The sequence below is a fragment of the Lissotriton vulgaris genome, chromosome 5, assembly GCF_964263255.1.
Source record: "Lissotriton vulgaris chromosome 5, aLisVul1.2, whole genome shotgun sequence".
NCBI lineage: Eukaryota > Metazoa > Chordata > Amphibia > Caudata > Salamandridae > Lissotriton > Lissotriton vulgaris.
In genome coordinates, this window is record NC_141693.1 from 183,397,901 (window position 1) to 183,422,406 (window position 24,506).

The following is a 24,506-nucleotide window of genomic DNA, read 5'->3' on the forward strand; positions in this document are numbered from 1 at the left end:
CTTGGTGATGTAGAAATAACAAATATTCACTGACATCTTATTTCTACACATAACCGTTTGTGTGCTATATATTTTTATCAGTACAACTGTCTTTGCAAATGTAGTGACCCTTTTAATGTTGAATGTGCAGTCCATAAATGACACTCACTACCACACCATGCTTTAGTAATATATTTGCGAGTGTGCTCTAAAAAAGCTACATACTACACCCTTACCACTCGCTTGGATTTTTCACAATCCCTTCGAGTTCAGTGGTGTAGCATTGATAGCAGGACCCCCACACTGAAAGGTGTTCCAGCACCATTGGGAATGCTAGGATGCAGCAGTGAGGGGCAATCTGATGGTGCAGTAAATAATAATCAGGTGAGGTACATTCTGATGTCACAGTGTGAAACTATCTGCTGTAGTAGTGAGGAATAATCTAGTGCCGGAGCAAGTCCTGTGTGAGTGAGGAGCAATATGAGTGGCAATATGGAATAGGATGATGGGATAGTGAGGTGCAATGTGTCATGGGTGTGAGGAACAATCTCATGTCTTGATGAAGGACAATGTGGCCGAAGAGTAAGAAGTTACCTGGTATAGCTGTACTCTCTGTGAGCTGAGCATTGGGTGAAGAAAACATTTGAATATGATCAAAATCAATCAGTACACTATGTGGTGAAATTTCCACATATTATTGGCTGTGTTTTGTATACTTTTATCAGTAAAACTGTATGTCTCTGCAAATGTAATAATCACCTCAATTGAAAATGTGTTTTTATAATGGCAGTGCGCTACCACACCATGCATACTCTGCACAACACGCCCCTCTACAACAATCCAATCCACTCTACGACACTCAGCCGGCTTTACGCGCAGAGAGCGATCCTAGAAATTACTTCCAGTCTAGGTCAAACCTGAACCTTCCATAAACCCCTGTGAGAGACCGCTGGTGCGGCTCACACTCACCAGGGTGCTTCCGCCCGGATACTGGTCTAACCTGACCTTTTCTCCTTTAAATATACGCGCGAGACCGCGGATGTGGCTCACATCAGTCCATGGATTTTTACCCTACAACACGGGTACCCTAACCTTCTCCTGCTGCCCAACTTGATGCAGCGTATCCTTAACCGCCAGTTTTCTTGTCTATTTCAATGTCTCTTACACTGATGTAAGGCAATTGTTCTCAGGCAAGTTACATGTAAATGTCCTAATGATTATCCCATTATCTGTTTGAAGGGAATCAAAATCCTGTCGACTGATTGTACACCGGAGACATTTTCCAAATGAGCATTATTTATGTGTAATGGTGTCTCACTTCACCCTTGTTTGTACTATTGAAATGTGCGACACACAAACAAGTTAATTTGCTTGAGCCTTTCTGTGTTTTCATTTTTTTAAATTGCTTCTTGGTTTGTTATGTATGCCAAGTAGGAGGATGCAGGCTTGTGTCCCACTTTATGGCCTAATTTGAATTTTCTGAACTTTTTAATATTAAAATATCCTGCTCGGTTGGACAGTTTCTAATATATGACTGATTTCGAGTCTATATTTATCCTTTTTCTCAACTGCTCTTGTTTAGGGACCCCTGTGTCTTAAAATGAGCAATTACCCAATTCATTTGGGTTCCCTTGTTCTTTAAAACACAAACTCCTCCACACTATGCCACTCCATTCTATAACACTCTACTTCACTCTGTGCCAATCCACTGTATACACTCTACACCCTTCCTCTCTAGTCAACTCACTCCACTCCACTCTACACCACTCCACGACACTCCCCTCCACTCTACTCCATGCCATTCTCCTCTATGCCACTAACAGCTGAACAGCAGCCACGCTGGTGTACAACATAGCTAAAACACATTTTAATTGGAATTGTAATTATATAGCGCATGCTACCCCTGGAGGCGTTCAAGTTATTTTTGGCAACTAGCGCACTAATCAGGAACCCAAAGTTGGTTTAGTGGAGGATTAGTAAGGGGAAACATAAATTATTATTGGGAGTGGTGAGAGTAGTAGACATTGGCAAATCCATTCGCGCTTGCATAGGCAAGGCATGTTGGCTTTGTCAATGCTGGTTTATTTGTGCAGTTTTATATTAAGCAATGCCCACGGGCATTGGAGTGATTTACATGAGCACCAGTAACATTACACAGATCATAATCACTCTTTTTGGGCATGGGGTGATTAAGTGATTTGTCCAGAATCCCAGGATGTTGATCCTAGGCTGGACTCGAATCTGGTTTCTCAGTTTCAAAGTCTTTGAAAACTTTAGCTGTAACACCACATCGCCTCCTCTAGAGAAAGAAATGGAGAAGTCATATCTTGGAAAGCTCTACAAATCAGACGCTTTCAGAGAGTGGCGGCTAGACTTAGTGTTTAACGCCTCATTGATAGCTCTGTAAAAGAGTCCTCTGTACAATCTTTTCCCATAGGGTATTTGATGTGTCATTCTCCGCAGCCAGAGCCTGAGACATGAGTAGTCAGGTAACCCTATAAGAGATCCCCTATACTTTCATTTTGTCACCCTCACTCCTTAACCCTCTGATTCCATTCCACCCAGGCCCGCCTTATTTGATGTTGTACTTTGCAAGAGTGCTCAACACGTAGCTATGAACTGTTTCACACCACCACAAGATCCTGTCCGACGAACCACTGTATTTTTAATGGTCGGAATGGTGTGGGGTTTGCATCAAACTTTGCTCTGTATACCGACCTTTATACTGCACCACTCGACAAGTGTCTGATATGTCAAGTTACTGAGCTGCAAGCATTACAGCTCTCCCAGCCATGTACTTAAAGAGAAGCCAGGGTGTGCATGGAATGATTTTCAAGCACTTGCCAGGCGCTGGAAGTTCATCAACACCCCTTCGCGTCAAAAATAGACCCATTATCGCCCTGTCATGTGAATTGTACTTCTTTTATTTATTTATTTATTTTATTTTGAAAGTTTTATATAGCGCGAACAAGATCTTCGCAGATATCAGAGCGCTTTACATAGGTGAATAGCAGAATATACACAGAAACATCTATAGTGTTAAAAGTACAGTGAAATGATATCATAAACAATCAAGTAGTCAATTTCAAAGTCATACAGAAAAGCAAAGGGTTCGAACAAGTAGTACAGATGAGCACTGAGTCTTTGAAGTTGATCCCCAGTAGTGTTTCAGGTGCATTTAGCCATGAGGATCGCTTTTACTTCTTTCTTGAAAAGAATGGTAGATGGGATGAGTCTGATTTCAGGGGGGAGTGAGTTCCAAATCCTGGGAGCCATTCCTGAGAAAGAGCGTTTGTAGGTTTTTTCTTTGCGGAATCTTTTAGGCTTTAGCAAAAGATTGTTTGTGCCTCTAGTGTTTCTGGATCCTCCAGAAATCGTCAGCTTCTGAGCGAGGTATCTAGGTGAGCTAAGGTGGACAGCCTTGTGTGTCAGACAAGCGATTTTCAGGTGTATCCTGGCTTCAAAAGGCAGCCAGTTCAGGGATTTGAAGTCAGGGGAGATGTGTGAGTGTTTTTTTGATCCAGTGATAAGTCTCGCTGCGGCGTTTAAAGAGGCTCTTATGGGTGCCGTAGTAGCTTGGGGGAGACCGCAGAGGGCGGTGCTGCCGTATTCTATTCGAGGAATGACAAGTGATTGTACCGCAGTTTGGAAATCTTTGGCTGGAAGGAAGGGTTTAAGTTTCCTAAGGGTGTTGATTTGGAAATTTGCTCCCTTAGTTGCTTTGTTGATGTGTTCCTGCATGCTGAGATTGGTGTCGAGTGTTATGCCCAAGGATTTTGCTGAGTCCACGATGGTGGGTTGAACATTGAGTGCCGTTAGGTGTTTAAGCCATATTTGTGCGGTAGTGATCTTCGCGGGAGGTGAGATCAAAAGGAACTCTGTTTTGAGGGCATTAAGTTTGAGATGATTAGCGGCCAACCAGGATTGGGTGCTACTGATCGTTGAATTCAAGAGTGTGATGTCATTGGGTGATTGAAGTTTGAGATAAAGTTGGGTGTCATCAGCATACATGTGGAAGTGCACATTGGATTCTTGTAGCAAGGTGGTGAGAGGTTCCATAACTAGGTTGAACAGAGTTGGGGATAGGGAGGACCCTTGTGGTACGCCTAGCGATACAGGTCTTGGCGCGGACATCAAGTTGTTGCTCTTGAATTTCTGCGACCTGTTATGCAGAAAGGACGTGAACCATTTGAGCACAGTTCCAGATAGGCCCATTCTTGTGTTTAATAGGTCGAGTAGATTCTCATGTTTGACGGTGTCAAATGCGGAGGAGAGATCAAGGAGGATTAGGAGGCAGGTATCGTTGTTATCTAGGATTTGGAGGGCGTCATCGATTATGTGAGTCATAGCAGTTTCAGTACTGTGATTTGCTCTGAAGCCTGATTGATGAGAGTTGAGAAGATCAAACTGAGTAATGTGTTTAGACAATTGTATTTGTACGCATTTTTCCAGCAGTTTGGCAAGAGTCGGAATGTTGGTGATGGGGCGGTAGTTGTTGAGGTCTGAGGGGTCGGCTGTAGGTTTCTTTAGCAAGGGCGTGACTTGCCCCACTTTGAGGGAGTCGGGAATGGACCCTTGTTGAAGTGAGCTGTTAATGATTTTAGTCCAGAGTGGAAGGAGCGACGGGGTAAGGGCTTTGACAGCGTTAGCAGGAAGGGGGTCCGTGAGGTGGTTGGAAGGTTTCAGTGTGCTGAGCAGTTTGCCAATTTCTTCTTCCGTGTAGGTGACAAAGGTTGACCAGATGGCATTGTTTTTTGGTTTAGTTGGTGCTATGTAGAGGGGTTTGGGGTAGCGGCTTGCATCCATGAGAAGGTCATTCTTTATATTGTCAGTTTTTTGGATAAAGAAAGAGGCGAAGTCTTCACAGGAGGGAGCTTCACCCATAGTGTTGAGAGGTTGGGGGTGTTCTTTGGATTGCGTTCGGATAAGCTCAAACAGCTTTCTCGGACGATTTTTGGCTAGGTCAAGCTGACGGCTGAAGAAGACTGATTTTGAGCGTTTTATTTTCCTGAAGTAGGCATTTCTCTTTTTCTTCAGGGTTTTTAGGTTCAGTGCAGAGGGAGCTGATCTCCAGGTGCGCTCTGCCATTCGCATGGCGCGTCTGTCGTCATTGAGACTCCCGTCGTACCAGGGATTGGAGATTTTTGCGGAGGCTTTTTTTAGCTGCAAGGGTGCGACTTCATTAATTATTGAGGACATAGTATTAAGATAGTGATCAGTCAAGGATTGGACGTCCTTAACGCCAGTGGGAGGAAGTAGTGAATTGCAGCTGTTGGGGGGCAGAGGGTTTGAGTTTAGTTTTTTCATGTCTCTTTTCCAGATTTTGGGCCTGGCGGATTGAACAGGGTTAAATTTAACTTTTACATTGATGAAGAATGTGATAATGTGATGGTCTGACCAGTCACAGGGTTGGATAGATTCGAGATGGATAGAGGCTTCTTTGGAGATGATAAGGTCGAGGATAGAGCCTTTCTTGTGAGTTGGACTATTGCAGATTTGAGTGAGGTCAAGGGCGTTAAGGAAATTCTTCAGACCTTTTACCACCGCATCATTGTGATCGTTCCAGTGGAGGTTGAAGTCACCAAGGTATATTTGTGTGAGTTGTCGCCCGGAGTTGGTTGAGATCATATCCATGATTTGCTGGGAGAAGGTAAGGTTGTCGCCGGGTGGGTGATACACGCCGTGAAGAGTGCAAATCGGTTTGCCCTCACTGATAATATTGAGGCAGATGTATTCACAGGAGGTTGGGGAGGGTAGGGAGGGGGAAGTTACTTTCAGGACAGAGAGGTTGCGCCTGTGTATACATGCGATTCCGCCACCTTTTTTATTGCCAGTCCTGTCAAGTCTGGTGATGTGGTAGTTGGGGGGAACCAGAATGTCCATTATAGGTGTAGAAGATTCTGTTAGCCATGTTTCAGTCATGATGATTAAGTCAAGATCCAGTTTTAGGATGAGATCGGCGATAGCGAAGGAGTGTTTTGCGGCTGATCTGCAGTTGAGGAGAGTGCATTTGAGACGGGGTGTGTCGAGGGAGGAAGGGGGTTCTAGAGCGAGAGGGACTTTACTCAGGTTACTATGGATAGCTATTCTGTTGTTCAGTGTGGGGGGTCTAAGGGGATTGGAGTGAATCGTGGGAATGGCAGTGAGAGTGTCGGGTGTATTGCTATGGGGAGCTGGGTCGTAGGAGCGGAGGAGGGCGATTGTGTCTAGGTCCGAGAGAGGATTACAGGAGCGAAGGGGGCGGTTTTCGCGGTTGTGAACAGGGATTGTGGTCCAGTGCGGTGGGAGTCGAGTGCGAGAGTTCGCCACCCGGGTGGAGGACCAGTTGGGAGGGGAGGTGATGGTGGAGGCGCGTGCGGGCTGTCTGGGATGAGTGCTGAGTAGTTGTTTGATGATGTGAATGTCTTGTTTGATCTGGTGGAGGGTGTTGGGTGAGGGGTGACTGGATTGTGATAGGCAGAGTAGATGTTGTTTGATGATGTGCATGTCTTCTTTGAGCTGGAGGAGGGAGGTCGTAGTGCAGTCCAGTGTGAGAGATGTGTTGGAGGTGGGGATGGGAGGGTCGGTCGTTGTGGTGGGGGTGAGGATGGGAGGTTCGGGCGTGGGTGACAACGGGGAGATGTTGGAGGTGTGGTTGAGAGTATTGGTGGTAGGCGGAGAGTGAAGGGTGGAGGATGGGCGTTTATTAGTGGTGGAGGGGGCGCATGTACGGTAGTGCGGGGTGAGAATGGGGGGGGAGGTGGGGTTGTATGTGGTTCTTTGTTGAGGAGTCGTAGTTGAAGAGTTAGGGGTAGCGTGTTCTGCGTGGTTGGTTAATGAGTGGGGGTGAGGGCTGAGAATGGGGGGGGACAAAGGGTGGGGTTTAACTGTGAGCTTGTCGATCAGATGCTTAGCTTGATTAGGCGGGATGTGGGTGGGGGCTGTGATGTCCTGGGTGACAAGAATGGGAATGTGGGATGGAATATGGGGGGAGGGGGTACGGCTGGTGTATGTGGGGCCAAGATCAATGTCAGTGATTGAGGGGTGTGGGGTAGCAGCAGTGGATGGGAGCATGGCTAAGGTGCCGGTGGTATAGGAGAGGTGCGTGTCGTTTTGGGGCTGCGCTAGATTAGCGGCGTTGTTGGTATGGGAAGTGGTGTCAGGGGTGAGTGGAATGGTTGTGGTATGAGTGGGGGTCAAGATGTTGGTGGGGGGGGGGGTGTGGCTGGTGTGCGAGGGGGAAAGGTCTGAGTCTGTGAGTGAGGAATGTGGTGTGGCTACAGTAAGTGGAGGAATGACTGTGGTGACGGGGGTAGAGGAGAGGTGCGTGTCGTTTAGGGGCTGAGCTAGGAGAGAATGGTTGTGATTAGGGGCTGTGAAATCACGGGTGATAGGACTGAGAGTGCTGTGTGTGCTGTGAGTGGGGGTCCGTGGTTTGGAGAGGTGCTGTATGAAAGTGGGGAACAGGTTGTCTAGTAGTTCCAGGTTCCTGTCCGTGGATTGGATAAGGACAATCCCGTTGTTATAAATAGTGATGGTGGTTCTGCCCGGGAAGAGTTGGGAAGGTGTGATGGTGAGTGTTCGGCCATGAGCGGACTCATACATTCCATGCTCTCATTACTGATTTTATTGCACAAAAATGGCAGAAACGCCTGCCTACCCCAGCAGACCCTCAAGGTTAGGCGCTGTCGAACCAGGGATCACATCACTTCCTGGACTTAAAAGCATGTTTTTGTTTCATGAATTAGCTGGATGCCTGTGTGCTCGTCATAAATCGACCTGGAAACTATGTTGCTCGACGACTGATCACAGTTCTTGGCGATTACGGTCCTGCTCCTTAATGAGCTTGCTTAGCAATATGTCGGTAGATGAAACTGAAGCTCCTGACTGGAGAGAGGAACATGCGCTCCTAATGGATTTGCAAGTTTCCGAAACACTAGTTTTTTCCCTGTTCTTAAAAGAAGCTTCCCTCAAGCACCTGCATAATGTGTACGAAAAAAAATGCCTTGAGAGGAGGACGAGGATAATAGCCTGCCAGGAAGGAAAGAACTAGACAAGATACAGGAGGCCTATGGTAAAGGGCAGGACGTGTAGGGTGGTAAATGAAGGCTAGAAAGTGTATTGTCCCAAACTTGTTTAATGGGTTTGGGACGCAGGGCCTCGGGGGACAACTTACCAAAATGGATCTGACAGAAGAAGCCCTAGAGAAGAACAGGGTCAAATGTAAGCCTAGGCCTGTAAAAAGATGAGGGAATGCGCAGGATTGCCAGATGTACTAGTTCTGGAGTCTAGAGAAGACCTGTCTGAGTTCAGGGGTGTGTGTAGTCCTCATCTCTCATGCTTGTGCTCTACACCAGGAGACACAGCAGATACCTGCAGTGTGTGCATCAACAGTTGCCATTGGTGGATCGCAAAGGAGTAATACCAGAGTTCAATGGTGTGTTTGGATGCACACCGCCTTAGCACCAAAGGAGTCGAGTCAGAACACAGAGTGTGTATCTGTGCGAGTACATATGTGGCTAAGTCTATGCAATGTCTCTCACTGTGAATGGATCCCAGGGAGGCCTGCAGTTTCTGATGCTTTTGTGCAATGCTTCTTCTTAAAAGCTTGGACTCAAGGGCTTGGTGATGACCTGCTTCCCTATGCATGAGTTCGCCAGAAGAGGCCACCCGGAGCTTGGGAATGTGGACATGGCCTGTCTAACCACTGCCCAAATATTCATATAGAGAGCTAATGTTCTGCCTCCTAATCAGAGCTGGGAGTCAGAAAAAAGTGCCTTTTTTTGCAGACCTAACATGCTACTGTATCGGAAGAGAAAGACTATATGATAGGCGCATTACATCAACACACAAGCTAAGCTAGGAATACAGCGATATGCTCCTATGCATTTGAAGAATAACGACTCACTTTTTATTCCCACCCTTCCAGTGCTCAGATTCTAATTACGGAAAGCTTCCTTATGTTGAATGATTCTTTAATCTTGGTTTTACCACACCCTGCAATTTGTGGTTTCTGAAAAAACAGCAAAACTGGAAAAAGAGAACGAGAGAGGAAAAGAGTAAAAAAGCATATGCAATGAGCAATTCAGTGAATCTGGGAAGGCTAATCTGCACAAAAGTTATACATCTGTGTTGAAAACCAAGTGGCTCTGGTTTAGACAGAGCTGCAGAGAGCATCCATGGGACGGTGGATGCAGAGATCATCCACCATCACAAACTCTTGGCGCTCATGAAATGGAGGCAATCTGGTGCCTAGCGGAGCTAGACGGGTCACCAAAAGCAGCCCTGCTCTCCTTCGCTCATCTCTTTTTTCTTCTCTCGCTTTCCTAAAGCCCTCTAACCTGCTCTAATTTCCAGGGTTAGCTGGAGAAAGTGGCAGAGGTGTCAATAGCAGCCCCTGGTTTAAAAACTGCAATCCACAAGCTCCAATCCACTGTGGAAAGGCCCGGTTGAAAAAAAGAGATCCGAGCCACCTTTCAAATGAGGAAAGCCTAGTCATCTTGTATGATTGTATGGCCTAAATACGTTTTAAGGTATTAAGGGGCAGATGCAGGATACACTTTGCCTGTGGAACTTAAACTTTGACCATAAAGCCGTCATTGAGTCAATGTATAGCTTTTAAAGAAGAGGTTTCAGCATTCATTGGCCCAAGTTGGACTAGTTTACTCATCGTAATCCAAGATATTTTGGCAGAAGAGGAGAGTGAGCCTAACAGGAGATTACAATATAATGTTAATATAATATTGGAGTCACAGGCGGAGCAGACAAATATGGTTAAGATGGAGTAACATACGTATGCCTCCAGTTCAACCTGGAACCAGAAAGGGTGACCAGGGTCAACAGAGGTTGGACTACTGCATGACTTGCTCTGCAAAGGGTCCTGTTTCTTTGATGTCCCTGAAAAGAGACTTTTTCCAATGATAGCCCATAGATCCTGTTACACCCTCCAGCCCAGAGATCAACCACTATTACATATTGCATGGCCAAGGTTGACCTTGTTTTAATACAGTATGGTTTCTGCACTTAACAATAAACTTGTACATTTACAGACATTGTGAGATGATCCTTTCAATTCCTATGTTGTAATTAGGGATGTATGCTTTCGGTATGCAGTGAAATCATGGCTGGACCTTTCACTCCCCTGATGTGAAGTCAAGGATGAATCCCTCATCTTCAATAGTGAATTCAGAATTGTACCACTCAAGCTCAAAGTGAAATCGGGAACTGCTCATTTACCACTAACAGTGAACTCAGAGATTGACACCTCACTCGCCATAAGAAAACAAATATTGATCCCTCGTCTCAAGCAGTGTAATCAGGGATGTTATTCAGAGAGACTGTGAAAAGAGCAAAAGTCCCCTCACGCCCCTTCTTACAATGTAATTAGGGAGAGAATCCTCATCTACCTGTCTACTCCCCCCCTCAGTTCCCACCATTGTTATCAAGAACACACCCTTCAGGCAGCACAGTCTATTCAGGAAAACTCCAAACACTTTCAGCAGTGTATACAGTGCAACCACTTACCTTCTACCGTGCAATTAGTGACAGGCGAGTATTCTCCGGTAGAGACAGATCTCTCACCTACTTTATCTTTAAGTTTCCAGGTATTTATTTTTCAAACAATTTTTATTTAGAGTGCTCTCATTAGCTAACATGCAAATCTCAGTGACTCTCTTTTCAGAACCAAGGTATGCCTATTAAGACCTCTATCAACAGCGTATCTAGAACAGCAGCCTTCCAAGTAAACTGGCAACTCAAAAGATGAATTGATCATCAGCTTTCATTCTGTTTTTATAGCTTTGATCTTCCGCTCTTGTTGACTAAGGAGACAGTGGGGAAAGAGCGCAAGAGATTACGTTTCCTTTCGTCCAAGATTACCTTTAGGGGTTGCATTAAAAGTTGTGCATCAGTTTTAACTAGAGTAATCCAAACAGAGTTTCTATTTTTGGAGATATAACAACAATATTGTCCTTCAAAAACTAAATACTCACTAAGGTAAAGCCAAAACCAGGGGGAACATTTCTAACTCATTTCTATCAATGGGTATCATCCTTTTATTTATTAATTAAAATTAAACGATATTAAAAAAAAATATTTTGGAAGGGATGCATATACTCCCTGGTGTGAAATATAGCAAGGAAGTAGATTACAAGATGTCTACTAATGGTGTCAAAAACTTATAACGAAGACACATAAATGAAAATGGCTCTGCGTTTTGAAAACAAGTTTCCAAAATGACTATTTTTGCCTCTTCACAAAAAGTAACATTCAATATTAATAACTTTGATAACGAAATCAAAGAGATTTGAGTTCTTTTATCGGATTTACTATTGACACACTAATTTACTACATATTATTGATTGGTTATGGCAGTGGGCGAAGATTTTATTAATGTATTGATTATATTCAGGCCTGTCATCTCCCTTTAAGTGTGTGCCTTCTGTAATCTTCCTTTTTGCACTGTGTGATTTTGTCTGTTGAACTTTAGATGAAGGCACCAATAAGCGTTACCTTAACGTGAACATATAAATTAAGGTGAGTGTGAATTTTAAGATCTTGATGATGCGTAATTGTGCAGAATCTTACTCTGACTTGACTTCTGCGGGATGCCATTGATTTGTTCTAATTGAAATTGAGTGTATGAATCTGGGTTGTTACTTAAAATGTGTCTCTAAATAAGGAATTAAGGGCCAGATGTAGGTAGCCCTTTACCGATCGGAATTGGCCGAAAATACCGATTTTCGGCCGTTTCCGATCGGTAAAGGGCTAGGGAGATGTAGGTGCACATATTCGGTAATTTAACCGAATCGTTATTATTACCGAATCGGTAATAAGTAGCGATTCGGTAATAATTACCGAATCGGTAATATTTACAGATTCAGTAAAATTACCGAAAATTCTATGTGGGTAGCCAATTTTCTATTGGCACATGGCTTACAGAATCGGTATTTTACCATGGAATACAAATCCATGGTAAAATACCGATTCCTGTGTACATGCACATCTGTGCATGTACACATGTGACAGACAGACGTGCCCTTAGGGCATGTCTGTGTGCCACATTGCACACATGCCCGTTTTGGGGGTGCTAGAGGGTGTCAAAGTGACACCCCCTGCACCCTTGTGAATTCTTTTATTACCGATTCGGTAAATACCGAATCGGTAATGCCTAATCATTCCTATGGGCTTCAAAGCCCATAGGAATGAATGGGCATTACCGATTCGGTATTTACCGAATCGGTAATTAAAGAATTGTTAAGGATTCGGTAACGAATCCAGATGTTGGGACCTACATCCCATTTACCGATTTTGAAATACCGAATCGGTAAAATTCGCTATTTCAAAATCGGTAAATGGGATTTACCTACATCGGGCCCTAAGATATTAATATAAGTTGGGAAAACACATATGTCCTTGTGGCAACATCAAGGTACAACATCAACCCTTTTCACAGAATTCGTAAATTCCTCATAGAAAAACAGGGCTACAATTGATTGCAAGAGATCTGGTTTACGTTGGATTATTTTAATATTCTATCTATAACAGCCACAAACATGATTCAATAAATGTCGATGCTTCAAAACTCGGAAGCTGAGTGTTAACAATCATTTCTAAAAGAGAACATACATCTCCAGTGCTCAGAGTATTCATTTATTGTCGGCTGAGGACAGGAGGAAATCTAAGACATCACTCCTGACCCATATGGAAATATATTGTAATAATACAATGGACATTTAGACTAGATTAAATGTATATGCACCAACAATAATTCTTCAGTAAGCATCTGCTGATTGTACCCAAGATGTATGTGACATTTTAGCTTTTAGCTTCCATGCTGGTCTAGTTTGAAATGTTCTATTCTGGAACTCTCTGGCCATCCATGGACCATGAAGTAGCAGCTAAGGTTCAGAAGAATGATTAATCACTAGTTCTTCTGGTCCAGTCATCTGACCCACTTGCTTTTAAGCTTGAAGTGCTTCGGGATTTTAGAGCTTTAAAAGTAAGGATGATGATGATGATGAGCAATTTCTCCACAGTAAAAGTTCTAATAAAGTTTCTATTTCTTTACAATTGTCCCAGCATATGTCACTAATAAAACTGCCTCTGTTTTTGCCGCCCTTATTGGGGTAAATGGTTTTACCAGAAGGTAATACCTTCCTCGCCGAGTGATTTATTTTCTCACTTTCTTTATCTGGAGACAGACTTGAGACAGATAAAAAGCAGAGGGATCTCCTCATGGCAGTAGCCACGACAGAATCAGGAGTAGGGTGCAAATGACTGAAAGGTGAACTTGAAAGTGGAAGGTTGTACTTCTTGAAAGGTCAGGCTGTAAATGTTAGAACAAAGGCAAGAATTAGAAGAGCAGATATATGTAAGTGCAAGAAGAATTTAGCTAGTAGTGAGCAAGTTACAGGAAACCAACAGAATATGACATACAGGTATTGAGAAAAATGTAGAAGCTGCAGACTTGATCTTTGAAAGCGTAAACCTTTCAATCTTAGGTCTTCTTCTAGAAAGACAGAAAAAAACACACATTGTCTACATTTGGCAAAAGCCATGGAAAACAGTGATTCGATTTGCATAATAAAGGTCAAGATGTCAGGTAACTCATCAAAAAACAAGAGAATCCATAATCTTCCCAAATACCTTCCCTACTTGTGCATATACACCATATATACCAACCTTTCTTTATTGAAGCCCACAAAACCTCTTCTAGAATTGCTTGAATCTTTTACTGGTCTTTCATCTACCAGTGCACATTTCTGAGTCCGAGTTCCTCAAAGTAATGTTCCCTCACAATATTAATACTCACAGACTATTACATTTCTTGTCCACTATGAAAGTCTGCCTACTTTCTATAATGATGTTGTTATGCGACCATCCCTACTTCCCTCTTTTACACGTTGACAATCTGTAAACTTACCTGGAATAGTCATATTTTATCATGATCTCCAAACCACTTTCACTCCCCACAATCAACTATGCTAAAATCATTTACCATTGTTACATTAGAGTTTTAATGAAGACCACCTGTGTAAATTGAAGCATTCTGCATATGTGAAGTGCTTCCAAATAATGGTCTAAGTAGATGCATAAATTAATTGCTAAGAATTGTAAATACAATTAGAAAGGAAGGTAGGGGAAGTGGAACAGGTCAAAAATAGGTGTGCTTCATTTAAGTCAGTGATAATCTCAAATAATTTTACAAGCAAATGAACCCTTCATACGGTAGGTCATGTTTTAGGAAAGAAGATGCACACACAAGAGTCATGAGAGCAAACTTACCTTAGGGGAAGTTTGTGTTTTTCCTCTGGGTGCTTGTTCAGTAGTAGTGTACTGAGAGGCTGCAGTTGCAGAAGGAAGTACTGAGACTGCAGTGCCAGACGTGCGAGTGGGTATGCCCCCAAAAACAAGACTTTGTTTTGTGGGTGCTGAGCTGATGGACGAGCTGATGGTAGAGTTGCTGGAAGAGTTGCTGGAAGTGTTGCTGGAATAGTTGCTGGAAGAGGTGATGGAAGAGGTGATGGAAGAGGTGATGGAAGAGGTGATGGGAGAGCTGATGGAAGAGGCGATGGGAAAGCTGATGGAAGAGGCGATGGGAAAGGCGATGGGAAAGGCGATGGGAGAGGCGATAGGAGAGGCGATGGGAGAGGTGATGGGAGAGGCTATGGGAGAGGTGATGGTAGAGTTGCTGGAAGAGTGGCTGGAAGAGTGGCTGGAAGAGTTGCTGGAAGAGGTGATGGGAGAGGTGATGGAAGAGGCGATGGAAGAGGCGGTGGAAGAGGTGATGGGAGAGGTGATGGGAGAGGTGATGGAAGAGGTGATGGAAGAGCTGATGGAAGAGCTGATGGAAGAGTTGCGGAAAGAGGTGAGGGAAAAGTTGATGGAAAAGTTCTTGTTGTGACCCTCACGAGGCGTGATGATCTGTATGAAATATAAATGAGAAAAGAAGAGGACTTAGAGGTTGGAAGTAATATGATAAAGGGAACTTCTGGGGATTTGGGTGGGAGGCAGTAGTGAAAATAGTTGGAGGAAAAGAGAGCCAGGATGGTAAAGGAGTTATGCTAAAAACTTTAAGGGGGCTTTGAGCGTTGGAAGTAAAGATAGAAGTCAAAGTGTGGATTTGCACAAAGCTGAAAACATGGAGGATGACAGGATGAAGATGAGTTGATAATAAGTGTTGCCTGGAAGGGCAATGGATGACCTGAAAACATGGGCATGAGACCTTGAAGAGAGGCTGACAGTCTGGGTTGTCTGGAAGTGCTCCAGAGTAGTTCAAAGCATATACAGAGACGCTCCATTGTAAACACTGGAGACTTAGGTTCTGATTTAGAATCTAGTGGGCGGGTACTCGGTCACAAACGAGACAGATATCCCTCCACCTTTCTGCAAGTGCAATAGGATGTAATGCACCTGTAATAAGGAGACGGGACCTCTGTCATGTGTGTGATGGAGTAACCCGTCCACAAAGCTTTAAATCAGGCCTGTACTTACCATCACATTAATATTTCATGTCTTATTTTATAGTGTTTATTGTAATTAGTACAATTTAGATCACAATCTACTATTAGTAGTACTTTGAAGATCCTTTTGGTAGTCTAGAGTATTACAGCTTTTAAAAGGTTTTCACCTCAGAATCGAGTCTGGTTTAGTTTTGTGGAAGTGTGTGGTCAGTTACAGATGTGTGGTCCTTTGTAACGAGTGGTGAGGATTTTTAGTGGCTGTGGTGGGAGGGCTGCACCAAATTGTTTATTTCCTCTGTGTAGGTAGGCGTGCTCACTGCCTGCCAAAACGAATGGCAAATAATGTAAGGTCAGTAGATGATCGCAGAAAGTCTACTTGGAACCAAGATATCCAGTTCGTTCTATTTTGGCCAGTGTCGGGTGTATGTTAAGAGTTGAGCCAGAGTAATCTCTTGTGAGGAAGTATGTTGTATATCGGTGTGCTGAACAGTTCAGGTGGCGGTATGACTGCATATGTTTTACAACTTGTGAAATTATCTCCCTGGCAACCTGTTACTAATCTCCCACATCCCTCCTTTTCCCAAGGCATTGAAGACTCTCCTGTTTCACTAATTACCAATAGTGAGCCAGTCCTCAGATGCTGTGTTTCGGTATTGCAGAGATATAGATGTATTGCTTGCATGTTTGGACCGTCTATAGCATGCCAGGTGACAAACATGACTTCAAGATTTACAAACTGTGCTCCAAAAGGTAGCAGAGCAGCCATATCTGGACACAATCCACAGGGGATGGACACACGAGGAGTCTTGTGAGCACATGTCTGAAACATTCCAGAGATGAGCTGTTGAACATTCCTGTAATGTTTCAGTCTGAGCACAGAGAATACACAACAAACAGTACCCAAACCTTGCACTGTGTCAAGCATGAAACTGGAAGAACATGACCATGTGTCCCAAACCGGGGCCAACCAGAACACTGGCAGGGTTCACACAGAGAGAGGGCTGTGTTTTAGCTTTGCGCCTATCAGTTCCATACCCTTATCTGAAGAAAGAACTGAAAGAAGGGGGGAGTGGGTGGTCCAGACGGAAGTGGGGGATGCAATTGAGAATTGTAAGTAGTGAATTTGCACAGACCACTGAATGTCAAAAAGTTGGGGAAGGGACTAAGGGTATTGTTAGAAGGTTACAGAGATGGCAATAGGGCTGCCATAAAATACACATGAACAGCACCTGGGGTGGGTCTGTGGAAGGCTGCATGGCGGTTGTGGATTGGTTGTGGACCGGCTCCTCGTTGAATGAACTCAGACAGGTTTCGTTGTAGATTTTGCAGTACTGCTTGGCTGCTCCAGCATCTCCCATTACAAACATCAGCTGCTGCAGAGAACCCTTGAAGGGAGAGAAAAAGAAGAGTCAGAGTCTTGCACAGGGTCGACTTTTACGTTGTGGTCTATTATTTAATCGAGCCTGCAATGCATAAAGGCTTTTTCAGTTTGGAGTGCCCAATCATTGCTAATACATGATGGTTTATAGGTACAATGGCCCTGGCACCAATGTCATAACATTAATGATATTGCATGATTTTTCATTCAAAAATCAGCTTTAAATATACATTAGAAATCTATTTTTCTCCAAATATCAGCTTTTGAATTCTGAACATGCACACATTTTCATCTGAAATGTGTCCTTTTCAATCTCAGGTTATAAATACTGATCCAACCAAACAAAAGCTTCGAATTTGGTAGGCTGGGCTGTACACACAGCAGAGCTACTTCAAAGTAGGTAGCTGGAAAGTTACTAATAACTCACCTAGTACTCTTTGGAGAAGCCCGATATTGAAATATTCCAACCCATAAGCAGTGGCGGCTACTTCGCTAAGGTGGAAGAGTGTCGCCCCACTGCAGTGCAAAAAAATAAAAATAAAATGATAATAACAGGACATTATTATCATTTTATTTTGCACTACCAACATAGCCAGGTTAGGGAGGGGGTGGCCAGAGCAGGGGGAGGAGTGGTTTGCACTTCCTAAGTGTGCATGACTGTTTGGCCGGACCTCTTGGGATGGCCAAACAGTCATGCACACTTTGCATGTTCCCCGCCAGGCTGTAAGGCACAGCGTAGTGAAGAACATGCACAGTCTTCCAGTCCCTCTCTGAGCACCAAACCACGGCGCTCAGACCAATCACAACGTTACTGTAAAGCAGCGTTGTGATTGGCTGGGAGAGTCAGGGAGCCTGATTGCTTCTGTTATGCCATGGCACTGCTGAGAGAAGAGGAAAGAGTAGAGGCAGCGGCTATAGGTACCTTTATCCTATTTTATTTATCAAAATACCCCCACCCGCCCACCACCCTGGTTCTGAGGCAGCTGCCACTGCCCATAACACTAATTTTTGAATGTTTTAATCCCTTCACCGCAGGGGTAATTCCCCTCCTGTGCGGGGCGGAGGGGGGCCACGTGCGGCGCTGCGGTGCTCATGACGAGCCCAGCTCGTCATGAGGCACAGTGCAGCTGTGCTCCTGCCAAACTGGGCTCGTCATGACTCCGCCCACTCCCATAGAACGTCCATACAGGTGTGGAATTCACCGCGCGGGGAGTGGCGCGGCTGTTCTGTCGAGCTGGGCTCGTCATGAGCACAGCTCCACTATGCCTCATGACGAGCTGGGCTCGTCATCAGCAGGCAAGGGGTTAAGCTAATTACCTAACATGGTCCTATGCATAGGGTCTACACTTCACTCTTACAAGTGACCATTTTAATGTGGTCAGGAATATCGATCTCTACCAGATCTTTGTTAACCATCTATAGATGAAAAACCTACACAAAACGTTCAAAGTGGCCCTTTGACTACAACCAACCTCATTTTGTTTCTAAACTATTGGGCTCTCTGCCTCCTTGTCATCTCCAGTTATCGCCCAAGTTAGTCATGTAGACACCTTCTTTATAAAACCTTTACTAACCAACAACCAGCATCTTTAAGGTCTTTATCAAAATATATTTAGACTACTTTTTAACTTCAGACTTTACAAGCCTCAGCCTGTTTTGGAAACTGGTTATAAACCTCCTTGACGGACCGCCTACGTCTTTAATAGATCGAGCTTCAGCTAGCTCTTGAATGGTGTTGTCTTCATTCGCCGTGCTAATGGACTTTAGGCTACCTGACATGGTTCTCAAAGGGGAACCTTTACCAGAGACACTGCTTTTCCGCTACGACTCAGATACCAACTCCTTTGAGGTGTTTCTAGATGATCAATGATTTGCGACTACAACTGCGGTCACAAAGCATTGATAAATTCAATTGCAACTGCCACAAAGTTAGGGGAGAGGCGCACCCACCCCTTTTACACCATCTCTTCATAATCGGTCACAAAAAATCTTTTATGAGTTGGAAAGATTTCTGAATTATAAAAAAAGCTCTAATGCAGTTTTAAAAAGTATTTTGGTTTTTGCGAACCTAGAGTTTTTTGTTGCAAACCCCATGCTTTGCAAGCACAAATCACTGTTATTTAAGAGGCCCCAGATACATTCAACTGCTTCTCAATACAGTATCTGCAAGCAGATATCATCCAAGTCATCCATTCATGCATGCACTGTGCACCGAATTACAGAGCTCTCTAGTTTGAGATCCACCAGATTTTGCGATAAGAAACTTGTACATCATGAACACATTAATGGACATTTAGGAATCAGTCAAGCCCTGGTTCATCTAAGTGTTTGAATCAAATTGGGAGATATTTTTGGGAGAATCACAATACCCTAAAAGTCTTTCTCTTTTTAGACGTTACTGTAGCCTCCTCTGTTATTTGTAGTCCTGTGATATTAAGAGCCCCATGACCAAAAGCAAACAAGCATTTGTAATGCAATACGTTTCGCATTATTGAAGGTTTGAGCTATTGGCATTGCATTATTATTTGCAACGCTAATATCTCAATATCTGTGACATTCAGTAATGAGAGACCTATTGCATTGCCAATGCTTGTTTCATTATTCAGCACTATATTCATCATGCAAAATGATTAAATTATCAATACATCATTTGTGTAGATTAGATGTTCATTTCATGTTAAATACACCAAGAATTCTAAATGAACCGGAACCAGAAAAATGTTATTGTTTTAAAGGTAATGTCATCTATGCCGCATTTGCATTTTTTGCTCACAGTAAAATTCTGGTAAGAATAGAAAAATGTGATGTGATGATACAAGTGAGAGGACAGTGATGATGGAGAGCGGTGGCAAGTATGATCCTCGGCCCATGTGCTGTGGTCACATTAAGAGACAATATCTGGAAATATTCTTAGTACATTCTTTTTGAAAACAATTATTTGAAATAAAATAGGTTTTTAACAGTGGTTCTTAACTCACTTGGGTTTGGAAATGTTGGAAATAGTCAGTACTATTCTTACCCAATAAAATAGTAACCAGCAAGTAAAAAATGAAAGCAACATTTGGCTTAGATTGGGCTCAAAATCACAGTAGATGCCAAAGATGACCAACACTTCACAGGCGTGCACCCCAAAAGAACAAAACAAACGGCAAACTCCTTATAGAAACACATTCATTCACACAGAGCCCTACAGTAATGTATTACAGGATTTAGCCGGCACTATCCAAGACAGCTCTTTCATTAAGCAATGCATGCTCCATTCTGACCTGGCCGACTGTAAATGCAAAATTCAGAGAACACCTCAGAACCGTAAAGTATGCCCGGACTTCAAAAACGCTTCTGAACTATTTGGGTGGTTTTAATGGGCTATATGAATGCACGTAGCATAACATTGAAGAGCAGACGTCTCTATACCCTTAGACGCATTCTTTGCTTTCTTCAAACGTTACCGTGCTGATGTCTATTAAACTTTCATACTGCATGCTTTGTCCATTCGTTCAAGTCCTCCCTGTATTTTAGAAAACAAAATGTATTCTGGATGTATTGGGAGATATGCTCCCAAAATAAATAACTTCTTCAAAAATATATGCACACACATTAATATTAAACAACATGCAAAGTGCTTCATCTGGCGAATGCCTAGTGTTCCTTTAATGTGTGTTGTAGAGTCTGCTGCACACCGTGCTACTACCTGTCGGTAGTGAAGTGTGGTAGTCCTGATGTTATACTCACAGAGCTTTTGTGCAGTTTAAGGTAGGATTGGCGAGAATACCAACATGAAAGCAATACCACAAACAATTTATTTAACTTTGCTGAACCGCACAAAGAGCAATGCACCCCAACAGCCTGTTAAACCGAACAGTATTGTAGCAAGGAAGCCATTGGCCTTCATGCAAGCAAATAAACTGTGACTGTTTACCGATAATATGGTATAACAAGGGCTAGGCTGGAAGCCTTGTAGAATACGTGAGCTAAAGGTGGGGGATATTAACATTTTAATTTTACATTCCTATCAATTTTCAGTTTAGAAAGTGGAATGAAAATGTTCTTTTGTGAATTAATCACACCTCTAAGCCTTGCAACACAGCCACAGATACTCTCCATTGGCTTAACCCGACCCTCGCTGCACGACGCACGCTCGGTGGTGAACATTAGGGTGTGTCAAAGAACGAGTCCGTTAGCCATACAGCCGCAAAGGTAATGTAGTGCATACCTGAAAGTGGTGCTTCCAGGCGCTTGAATAACGGGTGCCGTTGTTAAGTAAATTCCAGCATTCATTGGCGTTGCAATGATGAAGGGCCGAGTGAGCTCTGCTGGACTCGTTTCTGCGACCTGCATGTTTCTGAGAGGGCACTCACCCCGCTGAGTTATCTTGGCGGAATCATGCCCAAACGTCTCCGACTTCCGTTCTACGTTCAGAGATCTCCTGTAAACTTCCGGCCCAGAGAGGAATCCCAGCTGGTATTGTTTCAGGGCAGGAAACAGAGACTCGCACCACTGCTTAGCTGGTGTGAGGAGAGACGCTGATTTTACAACAACCTCATCCAGTTCACTGCTGTGGAATATAATTGCATCCCCAGATACATGATGAAATACTGGGGCCCAAGCTGTTTCTAAGCGCCCACAATTGTTCTCTTGTAAGAAAAGGGGATCGATTTGCCCAGGATCACACGGTTTGATGCAGTGGATTTACCCACACAAACGAGGGACGTAAAGCTTGTCTTACTGTGGGGTAGGAGGGGAGGGGGGCACCGCCCAGCCCGAGGCCTATAAAGAACTATGAGGCAGCTAACCGAGGTGAAATATTGGAGGCCCATTCCAACATTTGATATTATTAAACATAGCGAAATGCAATGTTGAATATCGGAGTGATAGTGCTGGCAGTTTAGAAATGCATACTTCATAAAGCGCCCACTTCTTACATTTTGCTGCCAAAATTATGGAGCTGTTTACGAAATGGGTTGTTAATATTCAACATACACTGCTTTCTCCATGATGCAGGTCATTGCTAAATCTCATTTAAATCCAAGGAATGACAATTGTAGTTCTACTTATTATACCCTAGGTCTGTTGTTTCAAAGTACCGCACGTAGGCTTGCTACTCCACTTATATGCGCTAAGTCTCCCATCAACACAAAGTTGTGCTTTACAACAAGTGATACAAAGTGTATGCAACCAACATTTGCAAACATGGAGGGCAGCAAGAATGGGCAACATGAGCAGGTGTCACCAATACTTTTAAATTGTGGATCAGTTAAAAATCCATTTTCTTTTATGTGTTTTTTTCCTGCATAGCACAAACCTCACACACTGGGTTTCGCAGCGCTGTAGAGAGCTCGGTCTCTTATCTTTATGGGGCCATGTGTTTGTAAATAGCGTGGAAGCGCGCACTGCCCCTGACCTCTCAAAGGAAAAAAATCTTGACGAAACCAAGATTTTTTTCCTTTGAGAGGTCGGGGGCAGTGCTCCTCCACGCTAATTACAAACACATGGCCCCATAAAGATAAGAAAGTGCTTTGCGACAGACACAAAGCAGACAAGCCAGTCCAGATGGGCCAGACCAAAAAGCCAAAGGGCGGCAACCAAAATACCCCATTTCCAATGGCATGCCACCGTTTAGCATAAACTGTGACGCAAGCCAATGGAAATGAGGGTCGGGGTGTCAAGTCCCTTTCTGAAAACCCTTCATCCACAAAATCTCTCGCCGAGCGAGCAGCGCTTTGCACACTGCAACGCTAGGTGAGACTTAAAAATGATTAATCAGTTAGCTCAGCAGCACCTCATCAAAGTCAGTGAAAAATAGTATGACATGGGATTTTAATACTACATAAAACAAGTGGACCAGTACAGGGTTGACTAGGTGCTGACTGAGTTGAGAACTCCGTAAGATTTCACAGCTCATGTGAAAAAATACTGTATGATTACACCCCCCAAACCATCAGGTTGAGCATGTGTGCCTGATGAGCCGAGCTCAAAGACATTCATCCAGACAACTATCTTGATGTTTTGCCCAGGGTTGGCAAGAGAATACTGCATTTGCACAGTCTAGGTAGTACCTCGGTATGTCTACTTTTTTGAATGACCTGCTGAGACTTGAAGGGCTTGTATCCAGACATGTGTCCTACAGATGAAGGGCCACCCACAAGAAACGAACACTATGATTGATCACAGATGTGCCAGAAAGAAAGACACTCAGATGCCAAAACAATGCAGATCATTTTACAGCAGGCTAACTTATAGCTAGGAACTTCATTGCAGGTCCAAAGTGGTGGGTTAAAGTCAGGAATGGTGACAGTTGTGTACAACCCTAAATATATCTGAGAGAACCCTGAGGGCACAGACAGACTACTTGTATTCCTCCGGTGCTATGTCTGGGTATGATCAGGCAGCAAGTGTTTGGTCCTTGCTTTGGTTGTGCAAGGTTCCTAAGAAGTTTTGAGTCTGAAACAGGAACTCAGACTTACTGAGCCCTATGGCAAGGCAGATTCATGGAGCAGTATACATTGGAAAGGATGCCATTGTGCGAGTGTTCAGACAGACATGGTTTAATCCACGGTTTTGTGCATTTGCTGAAGCAGTGTGTTACAGATGTGTTACGTGTCAAAATATTAATGCTGGAAAGAAAATTGTGGTTGCATTGAGTCACATTGGAAGATCTGGGGGACCCTTCCATAGGATCCAGCTTGATTTCATTAAAATGCATAGATGCAATGGATTGAGGTATATTCTGGTTGTGGTGTGTGTTTTCTTACGGTGGGTGGAAGACTAACTAACAAGGAGGTGTGATAGTCTCACAGTAGCAAAGTTACTACTTAGGGAGCTCTTTCCACGCTTTGGTTTTCCAACGTGATTGGAGTCGGATAGAGGAACACACTTTCATAGTGAGATTATGAAACTGCTTTCTGCCGCCTTACAAGTCGATCAGAGACTGCATTGTAGCTACAGACTCGAGGCATCTGGAATGGTGGAGCAGATAAATGGAACTCTCAAGATGCGAGTGGCAAAATTGTGTTCACCCACGTCCCTGAAATGGCCTGATGCATTGCCTTTGGTGTTGATGAGCATCCGTAGTATCCCTGATAGGAGGACGGGTCTCTCGCCTCATTAGATCCTGATGAGGAGGAAGATGCGTTTGCCAGCAGTGCCGTCTACAGCCTTGATAAACATACCAGATGATTTGATCCTTGATTATTGCAAAGGACTGACTGACGTGGTCCATTCTGTGTCTTACCAGGTTGAAGCTACGACTGCCCCGACCTAGAAAGACCTGTGCCACAACTTGTGTCCAGGTCACTGGATGCTCGTTCGCAGGCATGTGAGGAAGAGTTGCCTTGGTGCCTGTTGGAGAGGTCCATATCAAGTGATTCTGGTGACAAACACAGCTGTGAAAACCAGAGGCTTGCCAAACTGGATTCACACCTCCCATTCCCGCAGAGTTTCAGGATCCTCAGAAGAAACAGCTCCTCTCCCAGAAGAAAATCCAGCTGTGGTTGTAAGACCACAGAATGGGACAAGCCAAGTTGTGAGGGTTGCTGACAGAGCTGGATTTCCCCCAGAGCAAGCTGAGGGGGTTCACACTAAACAAGGGCCCAGGTATTGACTCAGAGGGTTGCGAGTGGTATAGAGTCAGACTCAGCTGAAGGAACTGGTGCGCAAAGTGGTCTGGTGCAGAGAAGGAGAGCAGAGCTTGAAGAGGAATCGTGGCC